This window comes from Quercus suber, unplaced genomic scaffold (assembly GCF_002906115.3).
Source record: "Quercus suber isolate HL8 unplaced genomic scaffold, Cork oak 2.0 scaffold_215, whole genome shotgun sequence".
In the NCBI taxonomy this organism is placed as follows: domain Eukaryota; kingdom Viridiplantae; phylum Streptophyta; class Magnoliopsida; order Fagales; family Fagaceae; genus Quercus; species Quercus suber.
This window is the reverse complement of record NW_027069673.1, coordinates 929387-948275: the sequence shown is the minus strand read 5'-3', so window position 1 is coordinate 948275 and position 18889 is coordinate 929387. Positions and strand designations below refer to the sequence as shown.

Sequence of the window (18889 nt, the reverse complement as noted above, 5' to 3'; positions counted from 1 at the left end):
AAAATTATAATACATTCTTGAAGTGGTTCATTTAAGTCAAAGCAATTTTTTGGGAGCAAAGTAGTGAGTGTCACTTGCAATTACATTCACATCCATTGGTGGTCTAATATGCATGTATTAATATATTTTTAAAAAAATAAATATGAATCAAATAAAATACTATGCGAGTACCTTGTTTAATAATTCCTCAATCCTTCATTGGCATTTCTTCATCTCTTCTTCTCTTTGATATTGGTAAAGAGGAAGAAAGTGAGTTTGATATTGGTAAAGTGAAAGAAAGTGAATAGTAAAATATTGGTAAAATAAGATTTGGTGGGAAATAAAAAGTAAAATAGAGGAAAATGTGTTAAAAGAGCAATTTTAATTGTTTAAAGAGATTCATGCCAGTAAGTCGTGTTCCTCTTTTTCATTCATTTATCACAATTTTTTATTATAAGTCTGGTGTATCATCATAAGTTTAAATACAAAAGTCTCTTATGGTGTTGCATAGCATTAGCATCGGGTAGCCAAAAAAGTTTTACTTTACACCAAAAAAATCTACTTTATCTATTTTACACACAAAAAAAAAAAAAAAAAAAAAATCTATTTTATCTATTTTACTATCTCATTTTATAACTTTTTCAACATCCCAATTTCTATTTTTACAAACAACTCATTAAAATAATATAAAATATACCAAAAGATAATATTAAAAATTCGGTTTCTCTTTTCTCTTTCATCTCCATTTCCTCTGTGTCTTTTTGGGCCAAAATTGGCAATTAACCCCAATTGCCCAACTATATAGTTAGTAGGCACTGTTTCAAAATTATATTTTTTTATTAACATCTCGAGTTTCTAAAATTCGATTTAGGACTTATAAATCGAGCTTCAAAGACTCAGTTTTCGTGTTCTAATCAGGTTTGATTTGGCACTTTTTCACGTGGCGTCCACCTGTAAATCGAGTCTTAGAAACTCGATTTATATGTCGACAGTTAGAAACTCGATTTATGTTCACACCTGCACCCACTACAAGCCACAAACAGACTTTGATACCAAAAAAAAGGCTGAGTTCTTGTTCTTCTTCTTCCCAAGTCATGGGATACCAAAGAAGAGCAAAGCTCGCACTCGATACTTTTCGAAGTTACACTTCCAAGATTGTAACCCCCAAAGCTCCAATTCAAGAACCCGAATTTCCCAAACTAGTTCTTCGATTTTCACTTCTGGGTTTTCTTCATATTTTTGCATTTCTCAAAGACTTGGTTTACAACTTTCACCCAATAGAATTTGGTTCAATCAAATTCATTCCAACCCTTTTCTAGGAGGTGCTAAGAGATATTACTACATTGATCGGTACTAGGTTCAGCATTCAGGCCATAAGAGCCTCAGCAGTGGTTTCGAAACCCAAGAACTGTGCTAGTAGTGGTTCTTGTGGGTTCTGGGGTTTTCATCACTATGTATTTTGGGAATTTAGAGACAATCTCATATACGAAGTGAACCCATTTCGTGCTTTTGTCCATTTCGTGCTTTTGTCAAAAAGCATGGAGAGGAGGCTAGGAGAGACGCAATTTGAGCAAATGAAGGCAGCCTTTAAGGAAAAATATTGTCTGTAATACACCTTGACAGCGTGAGGGTGAGATTGATAGCTTATAATTGTGGAGATATAAATCGAGTCTCTAAGGCTCGATTTTCAGGTGGACAAATCCACGCCAAATCAGACATGAAAATCGAGCCTTTGAAGCTTGATTTATAGCCCTAAATCAAGTTTTAGAAACATCTCGATGTTAGTTAAAAAATATAATTGGGGTTAATTGCCAATTTTGGCCGTCTTTTTGTCTCTCTCCGGCAAACCCATACAACACCATCCACCAAAACTCAGCCACACTCTTTTGTCACCACCAAAATTACCAAAAAAAAAACCCATATCCCAGAGCGGCCGCTGCCCAGCCCTAAACAACCCACCACAAACCCATTGGAAAAACAATCACATACCCATACTGGAAAAACAATAACATAACCACACTAGCACAACCAATTCAACTCCACCACTGCCGCCCAACCCAGCAACCACCGAATCAACCCAATGCACCAAACCCCAAACCCACAGCCAAACCAAAACATACAATCACCACCACAATCATACCCACTTCTAAAATCTCAAACCAAATACCAAACCCACACCACCACAATCCCACTTCTCAAATATCAAACCCATACCACCACAATCATACTCACTTCTCAAATCTCAAACCAAATACCAAACCCATGGACAAGAAAAAAAAGGGCGAGCTCAATGTGAGTCACAGCTGTGGAGGCATGGAAAGTGGCAGAGCAAGCTCAAGCCTTGGTGGTCTGTAAGCTTCGGCCCGAAGAGAACAGAGAGTTTGAGAGAAAGCCTTCAGTCCGGAGAGAATAGAGAGTTTGAGAGAGAGGGGGATTCTGGCATTTTACCCTTATTTTTTAAAAAATTTGGCAATATGCCCTTGTTTTCAAACTATTTAGGTGGGTGCCCCTATTTCGAAACTCGATTCGTTTAAAATCGAGTTTTAAAAAAAAAAATTGCATGGAACTCGAGTTCCAAAATGATACTATAGGGCTTAAAAACGCCACTATAAGGCTCCCTGAACTGGTATAGGGCGATCACACTATTTTTTTTGGCAGAAAAACGCCATTATAGGGCTTTAAAACGTCACTATAGGGCTTAAAAATGCCACTATAGGGCTCCCTAAACCTGGTATGGGGTGATCACACTAAAAAAAAAAAATTTGCATGGAACTCGAGTTCTTGGAACTTGAGTTCCATGCAATTTTTTTTTTTGATCGGGTATAACTCGATTTTCTACAAATCAAGTATTTAATTGAAACTCGATTTTAAGGTAATCGAGTATCGAAACAGGGACACGCTCCTATATAGTTTGGAAACAGGGGCATATTGCCAANTTATAAAAAAAAAAAAAAAAAAAAAAAAAAAAAAAAAAAAAAAAAAAAAAAAAAGAGGAAGAGAGATTAATATAATAATGAAAAATAAGTTTGCATCCTAATGTACAGTAGGTTCTATAAACCCATGTCATAATCATAAATAAACACTCTCTTCAATATTCCTTGGGTACCATATATCAATATTCTTTTGGCCGCATTGCTTAGGAGAAACATGTTTGGTGAAATGCATGAATTGCACAATAAGATGGTATGTAGAGGAATTAGTGGCAATTGCTATACTGTACATGTGATGATGCGTGCGTGCTTGAAGGACGGGAAGCCTGAGGAGGCAGAGAAATATTTTAGAGGGGCCAAGGCTAAGGGGATAGAACTTGATGCGGAAGTGTATAGTATTGTTATTCAGGCTGTTTGTAAGAGACCCAATTTGAGTTTGGCTTTTGTGTTATTGAAGGGGATGAGAGAAATGGGATGGGTTCCTTTGGAGGGTACGTATACTTGTGTTATAGGAGCTTGTGTGAAGCATGGGAATATGGTAGAGGCATTGAGGCTTAAGGATGAGATGGTCAGTTGTGGGAAGTCAATGAATTTGGTTGTGGCGACAAATTTGATGAAGGGGTATTGCGTGCAAGGGAATTTGGATAGTGCTTTGGATTTGTTCAATAGGATTGGTGAGGATGGACTTTCACCGAACAAGGTTACTTACTCAGTTTTGATTGAATGGTGCGGTAAGAATGGGACCATGGAAAGGGCCTATGAGCTTTACACCCAAATGAAAGAGAAGGGTATCCAGCCTATTGTCTTCAATGTGAATTCCTTAATACTTGGGTTCTTGAAATCTCGGTCACTGGAAAATGCATTCAAGCTATTTGAGGAGGCAGTTGAATGTGGAATTGCGAATGTTTTTACATATAATTATCTTTTGTCATGGCTCTCTAACAAAGGTAAGGTAAATGAGGCTCAAGGAAAAAAAATGATTAGCAAGGGTGTGGAATCTAATGTAGTGTCTTACAACAACATGATACCTTGGCCACTACAGAAAGGGGGATATGGATATTGCAAAACCTAATGTGATAACATATTCTGTTTTAATGGATGGATATTTTAAGAAAGGTGACCCTGAACGTGGCTTTGATGTGTTTGACCAAATGGTGGGTGTAAATATTGTTCCCACAGACTTCACATTTAACACTGTTATCAATGGTTTGTGCAAAGTTGGCCGCACATCTGAGGCAAAGGAGATGTTGAAGAACTTTGTTGAGAGGGGTTTCATTCCCATCTGTTTGACTTACAATAGCATTATAGATGGATTCGTCAAGGAGGGTGCCATCAATTCTGCATTGTCTGTTTATAGAGGGATGTGTGAAAGTGGAATTTCCCCCAATGTGGTCACTTACACCAGCTTAATTAATGGGTTTTGCAAAAGCAATAATATTGATCTTGCTCTGAAAATGCTGAATGAGATGAAAAGCAAGGGTCTTGAATTGGATATTATGGCATATTGCGCTCTAATTGATGGGTTTTGCAAAAGGCGAGACATGGAAAGTGCACGTGAACTTTTTTCTGAACTTCATGAAGTCGGTTTGTCTCCAAATACAATTGTGTACAATAGCATGATTAGTGGCTTTAGGAATCTAGATAACATGGAAGCAGCCCTTGACTTGTACAAGAAAATGATAAATAAGGGAATTCCGTGTGATTTGCAAATGTACACTACATTGATTGATGGATTGTTAAAAGATGGGAAATTACCACTTGCATCAGCTCTTTACTCGGAGATGCTTTCCAAGGGTATTGTGCCAGACATTATTACATATACTGTTCTGATAAATGGCCTTTGTAACAAAGGACAGCTAGAAAATGCACGCAAGATTTTGGAAGACATGGATGGGAAGAGCATGACTCCTAGTGTTCTTATTTATAATACCTTGATTGCTGGACTCTTCAAGGATGGGAATCTGCAAGAAGCTTTTAGACTACATGATGAGATGCTTGACAGAGGTCTTGTACCTGATGAGATTACTTATGATATTCTTGTAAATGGGAAAGCAAAGGCAGTAAATACTCTTGCTCTGTAGAAACTACAAACTTATTGATTCCTAGGCTTATCTTGTGCTCTGTAGAAACTACAAACTCATTGACTAGCCTGCTATGCTCTGACCCTGCTCTCTCTAAATTTATAAATTCATTTGGGTTTAACTTATTGTCTTCTTGATGCAGTACAGAATTCTCAAAGAATTTCAGAAAAACACAAGAACAGAAAAATAAAAATTAACCTAGGAATCAACATATAGACTTGCTTGGAATTAACGCTAAGCAAGAGAAAACAGAACCTAGGAATTAGCACCAAAGTATCAAAGAAGAAAGGCCAACAATAAATTTTACTACTCAAGCAAATTTTAAACAATGCTCTAGTACTGAGCCTTAGGTTCTTCGTATAGAGTTTCAACCTTATTATCTTAATAAGGAAAGGAACATTTCTAACCAATGATATTAAATCTACTAACCTAGTAAGAAAACAAATTAAATCCTTACCGAAAAAAAAAATTGCTAGGTAAATAGGAGGTAGGGGGGCTGGTGGGACTCAAACCCTAGTGCCCAGCCTACACAAGAGGTACTGAAACCACTGGGGCATCCCTTGAAATTAATTGACTAAGCCTTAGGCGCAAGTGGTAGTAGGCTCATCAATAAATTCACTGATGAGGCTGTCTTCTTGCGTCTTTAAGTATGTGTAATTAAAGGCCAGTATCTTGTGTTCATACCACCTTCCCCTTTCTGGCTTCAAATATCATAAAGAGTTTTACCTAATCTTTGAGGAACAAATGGGGTTTTCTTCTATATTATTCATTGCTTGATAGTGAATGGTATGGCACAAAATTGGCAGTCTACCGTTTTGTTTACCTTTCAAATTTCTGGATGAATGTGCAATATGCTCCTGTATGAAATGCTTGGGTACATTCTTTTGTTTATTCTATGAAACAAGGTTGTAAACCTTGAACAACCTTTTAGTAAAATCATTTGTAATTAGGGCTATTATTTTAACCATCAAATATATTTTACTCTCTCTAATTATCAATCAATCCAAAGTGTTGATATTTATCCTCTTCCATGTTCTAATTTTCTAGATATGCTTGAGCATTGTAATTTGAATAGTCTGCTTATTTTGTTTGTTCTGCTCCCCGCTTCCTTTTTTTATCAATAAACTTTCGTTACTTATAAAAAATTATCAATGAATGTGAGTTTAAGAATGCATGTTTGATTGTATTTTTAGAGCACATAGACTGTAAATGTATGTAATTAATAGTGGTTGTTTCTACTTATCAAAAAATACTGGTTATTTTTTTTCTTTTGGAGCCTATAGGGCATGCGCATACGTTAATTGTTCCAGTCATTAAGTTGTCTTTCTCTGTTACTTTGATGATACATACATTAATTTGGAAACTGAAAAGCTAAAGAGAACCAAGTCAGTCACAGAAGAGGAGAAAAAAAATGGGACATCTCAAAATGGAATAGAGGACAAAAAAAATGGGACGGAGGTAGTATTATATATGTCTATATCTCCATTTAATAAGTTGCAGGCAACCTGTGGTCATGGAGTTATCATTTATGATATATATACACTTGTGTCTTTTTTCTTTTTAAAAAAAACCAGCACTTTATTCAGTCAGCGGACACTGGTGGTTATGTCATAATTAATGTGTTGTAATCACTAGTTCTGCAACTTTGACTTGTTTTAGTATCAATCTTACCTCAGATGGATTTACATAATTAATTATCATTCCTTATTCAATTCAGTGACTTTAAAGCGAAATGGGTGGAAGAACAGGAACTCAGCTATTTCTGCTGCTTTTCATGCAATATTAGTCGCAGACCCACGCAATGTGTGAGAATATATAATTATTTTGGTATATAATACAATTCATATTTTATTCTCTAAATTTTATTGAAGATAGTTTTCTCCTAAAAAGTTGAACTATTTCTAAAATTATTTTCCAACTCTCTATCTCTACAAATATATCATTATATTATTATTATTATTATTATTTTGATATGATATTTGTAACCCAATAATGGAGGCACATGCCCACACAACATTAGATTTCCTATTTTTCTTCCCATGATGAGATTGTATCATATTTTAATTCTACTAAATTTTGAGGTGCAACCTTTGTACCAGTTGCTAAATTCTTAATTCCTAAAAGTGATGTCTAGTTAGTTGCCAACAAAAACGAATAAGACCACAAAAAAATAAAAATAAAAATAAAGTGAAGTTTTATAGGTTAGAATCATCATGTACAAAAACTTATTTACAATAAGGTAAATAAATAAAATACATACTAAATAAACCTTACTTCAGCAACATGATCAAATTTAATAGACCATCACTTATATCAATTTCCATCAAAGACCAAATTGTCAAATAGTAATGTGCCATTGATTTCACCCATGTCCACTACAGATATTTATCGATGTGTCCATATATAAATCACTCAATCGTCATTGTTTTGAATTTCCAAAGAAAATCAAAATAGTGCATGTATAAATTGTAAGTAAGTGAGTCACTTGTATTGCCATAACATGGTCAAAGTTGGTGGCAAACTTGCTAAACTCGGCCAATTGTTCTTACATCGGAGAAGATGTCTATTAACATTCCAGGTTGTGAATTTCAAATGGTTACAAAAAGTTATTAGTTTGTATTAGTTGCTATGCCCCAAGAATAGCAATTGCTTTTGCCTTTATCGGAACACATCAACTATATCATTTTGTGTTTAATAAGAAAAGAAATAATATTGTTAAGCTTTGTCTAAAACTCATGTACATAGTATTCTAGATATTCAAGAGGAGAAAATTCTAAAAAGAAAATCAAGTTGTTGAAAAAATAACATAATTCAAAATCTAAAACTAAAAACCCAATTATTGTTCATGTACATAGTATTATAGATAGGTATTCAAAAATCAAGAACCAATTAGTTTTTCTATCCACACAACAATTAGCATAAAGCTAGGTACTAATGAAATTTAAAAATAATTCAGTTCTTTGAATTTCGTCACTCCTAAAATACCAAAAAATTTCTCATAAGCTAAACAATCCTCGAAGTTATTCGTCAACCAAACTGGCCAACTAAGGTCCCAAACACAAAAATTCTAGCCACAACACAACAATCTACTTAAACTAATGTACTTTGAAGAATTAGAGTTTTCTTTAAAAAATTAAAATAAAAAAATTTAAACTGTTACATCCCAAGTTCCATACACATACAAAAATATATATATATATATATATATATATATGTTTAAGGTTTACTCTCTTTTCTCTTCCATTTTCCCACAGTTTCTGAGACACAAAATAGTCAAATTAAACAATAAACAACAAATTATTAGTATAAAGAAATGAAAATCTAATATAGTTGATGTGTATTGAACCATAAAAAGCAAATTATCAAGCACCGCCCAAGAAAAGCAACAAATTTATTCCTCTTTCCTTCAAAAGGTTCTAAGAAAAGAATGGTTACCAATTGATTAGTATGACCTTCAATAGATTAAAAAGCCTCCAGTGATTGTGAGTCTTGATCATTGACATCTGTCGAGAAATTGACAAACAAAACAGAGATAAAAATGAAATTTAGTTTAGCATATAAGACGACTGGAGAAAGAGAACAATAGCAATTTCTCTTTGATGAAAATGAATAACACTTTTACTGTAAAACAAAGACCAAAATAAAAACATCACATTGAAATTAATTATCATACATTGTAGCAAACATATTGAGAGTAACATTTTTACAGTCTAGAGATGGGCAACTATAAAACAATTTATAACAAACATGATCAAATGCCTAACTCAAAGCAATTTTAAAAAAGAAAAAAATATATATTGTAATAGTTTTGAGAGCATGAAAACTCAATCTCGTTCATAATGAAATCCAAAAATTGAACCACGTTTTCTTCTTCCTAGTAATGAGATAGGAATAAATAAATAAAAGAATAAGAATAATACAAATAGCATAACTCATTTTTGAGTTTATACTCTTTGGACCTAGGCTACCAATGTTCACCTCTCATTTGCTTCAATTTCATCTGCAAGCTCTAGAGTCATTGTCTATATCTTGCACTCATTTGATTGGGTTTTGGTAGATGAATTTGAGCCATGACCAAAAGAACAAAAAAAAAACACTCAACAAACTATCGCATTAAAGGTCATACCGACCAATTTGTAAAAAGAGAACAATTGAGAATTCATAGAAAAAAAAAATGAGAGGTGAGGAGGTTGCAATCTATCGGTGACTATAAGAATTCCATATAGTAGCAGTATCTCAAGAGTCTGGGCTAATGGAAAGACACACAACAGATTTGGAGATAAAGTATCGGTGACTATAAGAATTCAATATAATATCGGCATCTCAAGAGTCTAGGTTAATGGAGAGACACATGATAGATATGGAGATAAAGTTACACCTGAAATTAAGAAGAGACTCAATAAATGGCAATTGGTAAAACAAAAAATAAAAAAGAAAGAAAGAAAATAAATAAATGATGACATGGCGCTGATGTAGCTTAACTGGAACGTAGCAACAATAAATGCAACGCTTCAACTTTTAGATATATATATAGATTTGGTTATAGCACTGATAGCCAACAATGCTTCAAACGAAGACTGTAAGTTCACTTCAATTGCTTTCTCCTTTTTCTTTCTTTGTTAATCGATTTTTTGCTGTTATCATATGTGAATGAATTGCTGAGACAGAAACATGGCAAAGACTATAAATTGGATTTCTGATTCTTGAAATTTCTTCTACTTAATAATTTAAGCAAACAGAAAAATACATTCAGTTTGGTGACCTTCGGACAATAATTTGACCCACTTGGGATGAATTTTCATTTGTTCTTGTTGTAGTAAGCAGATGGAGGAAGAACAAAATTGTTCTAAATTGTACTGGCAAGGGCTTGGAACTCAGCCTCTGTCTATCTTTTGCAATTTCTGTACAATGAGGTGCTATACAAACTGTGTGTGTATATACACACACACGCGCGCGCACACACACACACAAGACTTTGCCTATGAGGATCCCTTGATTTTAGCACAATAGCATGTATACAACACGTGGTTCATGCGCGATATGCAATTCCTCCACAGCACACGGAGGGTTACTGTTTTTGTTAGGTGATTATCAATGATCTCCAGTGTGAAGGTTATGGATTAGTGCCTTGGAGAGTTAACCTTTGTCCCATTAACTGCATATCACAATAGATTGACACACTCCCTCTTCTACAGGCACATGGCACATTTATCTGGTAGCATACATAAGTTAGGATTTGATAGTGTATAGTTTGATTCAAGTTACTTAGCCCATGATATAATGGTTTAGGTACTTCTAGAGTTAATTTGCAGCACTTGGAATTGGAAAGTACTCAGTCAACCTTGACAAGAAGATCAATTCTTGGATGGGGATTTATTTTTGTGAAGATCAATTCTTGGATGGGGATTTATTTTTGTTCTTTGGGTTGTTGAATAACAGTAGATTGCGACCATGTCTTGAAAATTTCTTGCCTAAAATAGAATAAAGCTAGTCCTAATCCTCCTCTCAATTTAGTACATATTCAAATATAATGCTTGCTAATGAACTCCACCTCAAATGGCACTTCATTCTCCCATAATTACATGTGTAACTTATCATCAAAAAATATATATAATCCTTGTATAGTTTTATTTGACTATTTTGGTGATTCAATTATTAATACTACTAGCTACTAACCCGTGCGATGCACGGGATAGTTTAACAAAATTAAATTGTTGCACATCAATTATTGCAAAATGGTAGAAGAACTAAGAATAGTACATTGTACTCATATTTTGCATGATGACAATGAGGTTATAAAATAAGAGTTGAAGGGAAAAATATCAAAAGAATACAATTTGATTGGAGAGAGAGAGAGAAGCAACTCATATCCAATATCAATTATCAAATAACTCTTGTATGTAAATATCATACACTACAGCATTAGAGGGATAGATATCATAACGATGATAACCGACTAAATCACATATAGTGGAAAGTCTTGTGCCACTCAGTTGTAAGCTAACAAACATTAACAACCTCCACATCATTAAGTTTTACATGGATTGAGGCATTGTGTACACCATATAAACTTATCAAGAATTACCTCACGATGCTCCTAATTGAATTGCATTGGTTTGGGGTAACCTCTAGCAAAATAAGAAAAAATAATATCTATCAAAATAAAAAGTTAAGTCAAAAAAATATAGTAGAAGCCATGAAGTCAACAAAAACAAATTTTAAGGATAGTTCAAGCTCAAAATTAAATGTGTGTCAGTTTTTTCCAACTTAATTTTGTCATTAAATATCCCTACTCAAAATTGAAAATATTAATGTTGTCTACTATTCAAATTTGTGTAGTAGTAAGTTAAATATTCTAGAGCTATATCCAACCAAAAACCATAAAGAAAGGCAGAGGGAGGCAGACTGATTTAAATGAAGAAAAATGAAGGCCTCTAGCAGATTCCAACTCGTAACAATAGTGAGCATCACCTCCAACTTAAACATTAGAGCCCTTATGTATGCTAAAATTATTATACATGAATATGTTTATGGAGTGGTCTCACACCCTTGACCCAAATGATATGCATTTGGCTATAGTTTTTATTGAGGTCTTTGACCATATAATTCCTCAGGGGTTTACTTTTGGGTGGTTATACAGTCATGAGGCCTCTCCTAAATTTTCAATAAAACCCAAAAACCGCTGCACTATCATGAGCTTTCAAGTGGGAAATCATAATTTCAGCTATAATTCTTAAGCTTATAACTTTAAATATACATGTAGAATCACTACTTCTCTTTTGCATAATTGGATGCCAAGCAAGCATCAAAATGTGATTTGATTAGGTCTTTTCTTTATTCTACTTGATAAAACATGTATTTAGTGCTCAATGTTTGTTTTGTAATTAGAAACTCTTCTCAAAATAGTTTATGAATTGAAGTATAGCTCATGTTTCCTAGAATGCATAAGGAGCACACAAATAACATTAAATCTCATGCTCAAACATTATGTCCAGTTTCATAGTAATTACCTGTAAAACTATTGAATCTTTGACGTGTATAATCCTTTTCATGGCCAATTTTGGTTATCACTATCACTTCTTCTACCTAAAAAACCAACAAATTCCAAATAAGAAATCTTAACAACAGCAAACCCATGTCTCCAAGACATTTAATCAAATAGGTAGTATGTACAAACTTAGAAAACATAAATATTAACTTAAAGGGAATCCAAAACCATGTTATATGAAAACTGATATTTTTCACTATAAACAATACATCACCAACAACAATGACGATGAAGACACAATTAAGGACATCAAACATGCTTAGAATAACATGTGTTATATCATACCTTTACCAAGTGTAATACAAGACAAATTATTGTATCTGTCCAAAAATATGTCTAATTCCTCTATCAGAATTATTCATTGACTGCATACCTTTGCACACAATCAATTCTCTGCATACAAAACTCCTCAGCAACCATCTATTATTTTGTAATACAACTCTACAAAGTTAAGTTGATAATCCACTTCTTAAAATTTTAAAAAATCAAATGAACTAATGACGAAAATCTAAATATTTTCTAAAACAAAACCAATAACTATATAGCATCAAATCAACTGTGCCTAAAATTTTTATTGAACCCCATAAACAAAATTTATTTGCAACACACAGCCCATATATATCACTGAAAATTCTGAAACCACAATCTACATCAATACATCAACTTCAATTAAAAATAAAAATAAAAATAAAAAGAAAGAAGAAGAAATCAAAGACAAAACAAATGGAGAAGGAGAGATACTTTTACAAGAGTGGCAGAACTTGAATAGATTACCAATCTAACAAAATAAATTTAGAGTGACCTGTTGGGAATTTAACCAAAATTCCAACCTGTGAGAGACAAAAAAAAAATAGAAAAAACACACGTCAAAGAAAAATAATCACACGCACAAGACAGTATTTACGTGGTTCGGCAATTTGCCTACGTCCACGGAGTTGCAGGGATTTCACTATTATCAGGGAAAAATACAAAGTGCAGCTACAGTGTTTTTCTCTCTTTCTAAAAACACAACAACAGTTGTATCACAAACCCTAATTATAAAAGCTGCTTTTATATCCTACTTACAGGGTTATAATGGGCTAGGCCAAAAATAAACTAGGCTCCACAAAGCCCAACAAATCTCCCACTTGGAGACTAGTTCAATCATCAACATCAGCCGCTATCCTCCAAAAGCAATCCCTCATCCCTGCAACTCATCCTCCTATCCTCAAGCTAGAAGACCAATTGAAGCTGCACACAGCTTCAACTTCTCAATAGTATTAGAAAACATAAATATTAACTTAAAGGGAATCCAAAACCATGTTATATGAAAACTGATATTTTTCACTATAAACAATACATCACCAACAACAATGACGATGAAGACACAATTAAGGACATCAAACATGCTTAGAATAACATGTGTTATATCATACCTTTACCAAGTGTAATACAAGACAAATTATTGTATCTGTCCAAAAATATGTCTAATTCCTCTATCAGAATTATTCATTGACTGCGTACCTTTGCACACGATCAATTCTCTGCATACAAAACTCCTCAGCAACCATCTATTATTTTGTAATACAACTCTACAAAGTTAAGTTGATAATCCACTTTTTAAAATTTTAAAAAATCAAATGAACTAATGACGAAAATCTAAATATTTTCTAAAACAAAACCAATAACTATATAGCATCAAATCAACTGTGCCTAAAATTTTTATTGAACCCCATAAACAAAATCTATTTGCAACACACAGCCCATATATATCACTGAAAATTCTGAAACCACAATCTACATCAATGCATCAACTTCAATTAAAAATAAAAATAAAAATAAAAAGAAAGAAGAAGAAATCAAATACAAAACAAATGGAGAAGGAGAGATACTTTTACAAGAGTGGCAGAACTTGAATAGATTACCAATCTAACAAAATAAATTTAGAGTGACCCTCCAATGAAATAAATTTAGCCCAAATAATCCATTTAAAATTTGAAATTTAATCCAAATAATTCAAAAAAAAATTAATCACCAGGCCCATTCTTAGGCCCTTCAAAAGCATAGGAACAAAAAAACCCTTAAAAAAAAACACACTATGGCTTTTGCCAAAACCTACAACATGAACTCTAATGGCATGACCAGCATTGGCCTCTCTAAACAGGCCAAACATGTGATAAAAATAGAGATTAGTGCAACAAAGATCTCCTCCACAATGGCATCGAGAGTATAAGCATTATCAGCACCACTAGCCTATGCAATTGGTGCATGTAATTTTAGAATTAAACTGGCCTATCTAAGTAAAGCTAAATCAGATTTGCTAAGAAAACCTAGATATCAAAATTAAGCTATCTCCACTATGAAACCCATCCATATCCACAATATTTTCCTACAAAACTAGTAGAATTTGATTTTCTATGATTGTTTCCCTCACTTCAAAAGAAAAAAAGAATAGAGAGGGAAAAGGGTTAGGAATTGAAATCCCTAAATTGACAGAAAACCTAATTGAAGACATAATTAAAACACAACTTCGAGCCTATTTTCTATTTTAAAAAAATTCAATTTGAATTTAACCATATCAATAAAAGAAAATTGAAACTTGAAAAAGATCAATAACTATCATTTCATCAAATGAATAGCATGCGAATTTCATCATTTAAATTGTAAAAAGTAGCTACTTGGAAAAGGTAGTAACTATCATCAATATACAATTTACAATAAACAAAATGACTAAAATTGTATTATTAGTAAAATCTAACAAATCACTACTAAACTATTCCAATACCAAAACTTATCTTGTTCCTAGCAGAGACATAAAACATGGTCTCAATCAACACACCACATTGTCCCTCAAATCTACATTTTGGTAGAAGGATCCCATTCCTAGCCAAATCATTTTTCCTTTAATACCAAGCAAAACAAAAACAAAAAACAAAAGGTATATTATGTCCAGATAAAAGCAATCCTCAAGATTATTAAAACCTGATGTCAGTAAGAGCACCTCAATATAATTCCACACATTCAGCAACTATGCAACAATATTGGTTTCAAAGGGGGAAAAAAATGCACAACCCAAATGTATAATCCAACAATATGCAGAAGATGCTCTTCTTTTTTAATAAATTAGATTATTCACATAAGGCATAAAAGAAATTAGAATTAGAAATCTGAATAAGGAAATACAAATAAGAAAACTCAAGACAACCTAAAAAAGATGTAATCATTATTTTTCTTTAAAAGAAGGGAGGGTGGGGGGGCAACAAAAAAAAAATGCAAACAAGTGAAGGCATTGCTTCCCATAAGGGCCACAACATTTTGCACAGCATTCGGCAGGAAAATCATAAGGTTCCACCAACAAATTCCTCAAAACTTTCAGGTGATTCATGGTTATGGTGATTTTACAACATAAAACTACATAAGCAATAAATTCTTTGAAAGTTTTAATCAAGAGAATTGTACTTCAGTTTATGAGGTTATGAGGTTAAAAGAAGTACAATGCATGTATTAAAAGATTGGTTATGAGGTTAAAAAATTCCATGAACAAAAAATGCATGTATTTAAAACTATTACTGCCAACACTAACAAAGAACAAACACCTAAGAGTATAGCTCTCATAGGCATTCTATCAAACACTTACTAAGAATCTCAATCAACTATAGTAACCAACTCCAACCTTTAAAACAAAAATAAAATTCCCACAAAAACACAAATATTTCAGTCATATGGCAATATGCAACAATACCCACAAAAAGAAATTTTGAATTTTGAGGTTATACCATCCTCCTTTCCTCTCATCCTAATAATTCCAATTCTCCAACACGACCAACCATGAACGGCTAAATAAAAACAAATCTCAAGAAAAACCCAAAACCTAAATCATAATGTCCAAATTTTTAAAACAGAAAATAATTACCAACAGTAGTCTGACGGTGGAGGAACAAATGCCTGACAGTGGGTGGTGGCTCTCTGCCTTACAGACTTGCTTCGCTTGATCTCTCTTTACCTACTGACTTTCACTCTCAGTTTTAGTTATTTTTCTTAATATAAGACACTCCGAAGATTACTCTCTCAATTTCGTTTTTTCTGTCTCTTTTTGTCTGATGGTGAATGATCCTCATATTAACTTCTCTCTTTCTACGTTTCACGGTTTATGGGTTCTCTAGTTTAGGTATAGGCAAAGGGCTAGAGTGGTTCAAGATCGCCCACATCCCTTGCGTTCAGACTGATGGCAGGTCTTTCTATGAGTTGGAAGAGGAGGAGCTATAATTGTGTAAAACAGAGACGAAAAGAAGTCTAGATATATCCAGGAACAACATTTAAAAAGGAAAGAAAAAAAATATTTTAAAGAATTTTTACATAATAGTGTGCATTACATTGTGGATGAAGAAAGCTGATTAAAACAATAAATCCAAATGAAAGAACAAAATCAGTACTCTATGTATGTAATTACACAAATATGATTGTGAAATTTAGAACCCTCGATCTAGCTAATTCTTGCAGTGATGTAAGCTTGTGGAATCTGAACTCCTAAAACTTGTTCTCAAATTTTCAGAACAGAGAGGTACATTAAATTTTGGGTAGTATGATCTCTTATAGTTTGTAATTTAGTTGAATTATATGAACCTTTTATGTAAGACCACACACCTGTTCAATGAAATGCCTGAAAGAGATTTTGTATTGTGGAATTTGATGATTGCAGGTTAGGAAACATGGTTTGGGACATGATGATCGGTGGATATGCACATAATGCTGGTTGGATTTTTAATACTATACCGAAGGAGTTTGTCATTTCAACCAAAGATTATGATTTGCACAGATAATTGATGCATTGTCATCTTTGCTGCAGTTGGCAGTTATTCCATAAATGTAAGGTATTGGTGTCAAATGCTCAATCTATTGTTACCACTACAATCTCTAATGAATCACACTTTTTTTTTTTTAATGATCCGATATTGATTTTATCATACCCATTTTCCTTGTCTGATTGAAAGTCCATAAATAAACAGCTTCCTATCTTTTGTGGTTAATTTATTCCTCATTGCCAACCAACATATGAATGCATGTTTGGGGATTGATTTTGAAAACAAAATCACCTTCCACCAGTCTACAACTGGAGCCTTGGTTCTTAACTGATTTCAAGTCTCAGCACAAGTACGTTCCTGATTGTGAAGCAGTCCACACAGCCTTATCATAGTCTCCAAACTCAACTAAGAACAGTTTACTCTGTATTTTGACAAGGTCTTCAGACCTAGCAGGATTCCATTAACATTCTTTATCCTTTATAGATTAGCATTGATGGAACTAGCAGCACCATAAGCCATACAATGATCTTAAATTGGGTAGAGAGGACTATCAAGGTGCTAGTGATCATCACAAGGAGATACTTGAACCATCACCCACTTAGAATTGTATAAAAGTCCTCACCAGGTTTCTAAGCCTTAGTATTTTCCTCCAACCCCAAGAGTAGCCTCGTGGAATTTTTGCAATCCATAAGAAGCTGCATAGTTTTTGTTCAATAGCCCTGATCGCTTTCTTGGGAAGAATAAACGCACTAGTCCAATATACTTGCACAAACTCTCATATGGTATTATAACCACTATGCAGCCTCAATTATATTCATTGGTTCCAAAGCAGTTATAGTTTGAAATGAAATTTCATGGTTTCATAAAAATGTGTGCCAATCTTCTATACAGGATAAAATAAAATGATCTTGACCATTCCATAACTTATGTTGATCTTGACCACTTCATTAGAATGCAATTGCCCTTTTGTTTGGATTGTATCTCACTGTCAGATCTGAATTTATTGAATCAAATTCTGTTGGCTCTCTATTTGGGTGCAGAGATGCTTACTCTGATGCTGATCCTTTTTCTTCTGTTATTCTTGTTATTGCAGCCACTCTTTGGGCTATTTGAAAATGCAAGAATGTGACCACGTTTGAAGGGAAGGTTGTCAGTGCTTCTCAAGCTCTTAACTACTGCAGCCATATGGTCATGATTTGTCAAGCTCCTGTGTGCAACTGGATATCGTATGTTAATTGTAGATTGTCAGGTGTGGCAAATGCTGATCTTAGTGGAAGTTAGTACCAAAAGAAAGAGTTTCTGGTGAGATGCAAGCTTTGTAAGACAATTTGTGAAGCCTTTTCCTTTGTACTTATGAAAGGCATGATGGCTGTGCTTGTACTTATGAGTAGCTTTGGAGTTTGTAGCCTTTCTTATGGAATGCAAACACCAAGTGCAGCATTGTTGTGCTGCGTTTGCAATTTTATAAACTCTGGTTTGGTCAAGTCCCTAGGAGAATTCTCACTAATGCTAGTAAACTTGCCAATTTTGTAACTTCCTCTTTTATGAATATAGCTTGGTCCTTCTTTTTTTATGTAACATTTATGTTAAACATCATATGTATTAATGATGTTTTTTCCCGGATTTTTGGCATGGCATTTAAAAAATAATAATAATAATTAAAAACAAAGCCCTATCAAGCTTACCAATTTATAGAATATAGTTGGTGGTGCGGATGACTTGTAACCAGTTTGACCGAAAATTGTTTTTGAGAATTAATTTTTAGCAAACAAATTATCTTGGCTAAAAGAATCACTTAGCATTACACATTGCGCATAAAAATTTGAAATCATAGCCTTAAGATTGACCTACCACCATAGTGAGTACTATAATTTACCATCTAGAAAGACCACCATCATTTTTTTTTTTTTTTTTTTAATTCTAAACTTTTCTTGATAGTGAAACATGGAAATTTTAGCTTCTGATTTGTAATTTTGTCCAACTCAATTTCATTTCAAAATTTCAGCTACTTTACTATTGAAACTGAATTAAGTGTACTATTTGCCCAGCATTACATTGATTTATTGGAAT

The 18889-nt window shown here is 33.6% G+C and overlaps 2 long non-coding RNA genes and 1 pseudogene across 2 annotated transcripts; 2 read left to right on the top strand and 1 right to left on the bottom strand.

Annotated features, from left to right (window-relative positions):
* Positions 1-3072: 3072 nt before the first annotated feature.
* Positions 3073-5115, top strand: LOC112007039 (pentatricopeptide repeat-containing protein At3g54980, mitochondrial-like; annotated as a pseudogene).
* A 5736-nt stretch (positions 5116-10851) lies between these two features.
* On the bottom strand, positions 10852-16015 carry LOC136070154 (uncharacterized). Its single transcript, XR_010631408.1, has 3 exons — positions 15931-16015; positions 12001-12076; positions 10852-11118 (listed from the first exon to the last, which is right to left on the bottom strand). It is a non-coding gene; the product is annotated as an uncharacterized LOC136070154 (long non-coding RNA).
* Positions 15749-18273, top strand: LOC112015651 (uncharacterized). Its single transcript, XR_002883245.2, has 3 exons — positions 15749-16578; positions 16717-16888; positions 17913-18273. It is a non-coding gene; the product is annotated as an uncharacterized LOC112015651 (long non-coding RNA).
* The last annotated feature ends 616 nt before the right edge of the window (positions 18274-18889 follow it).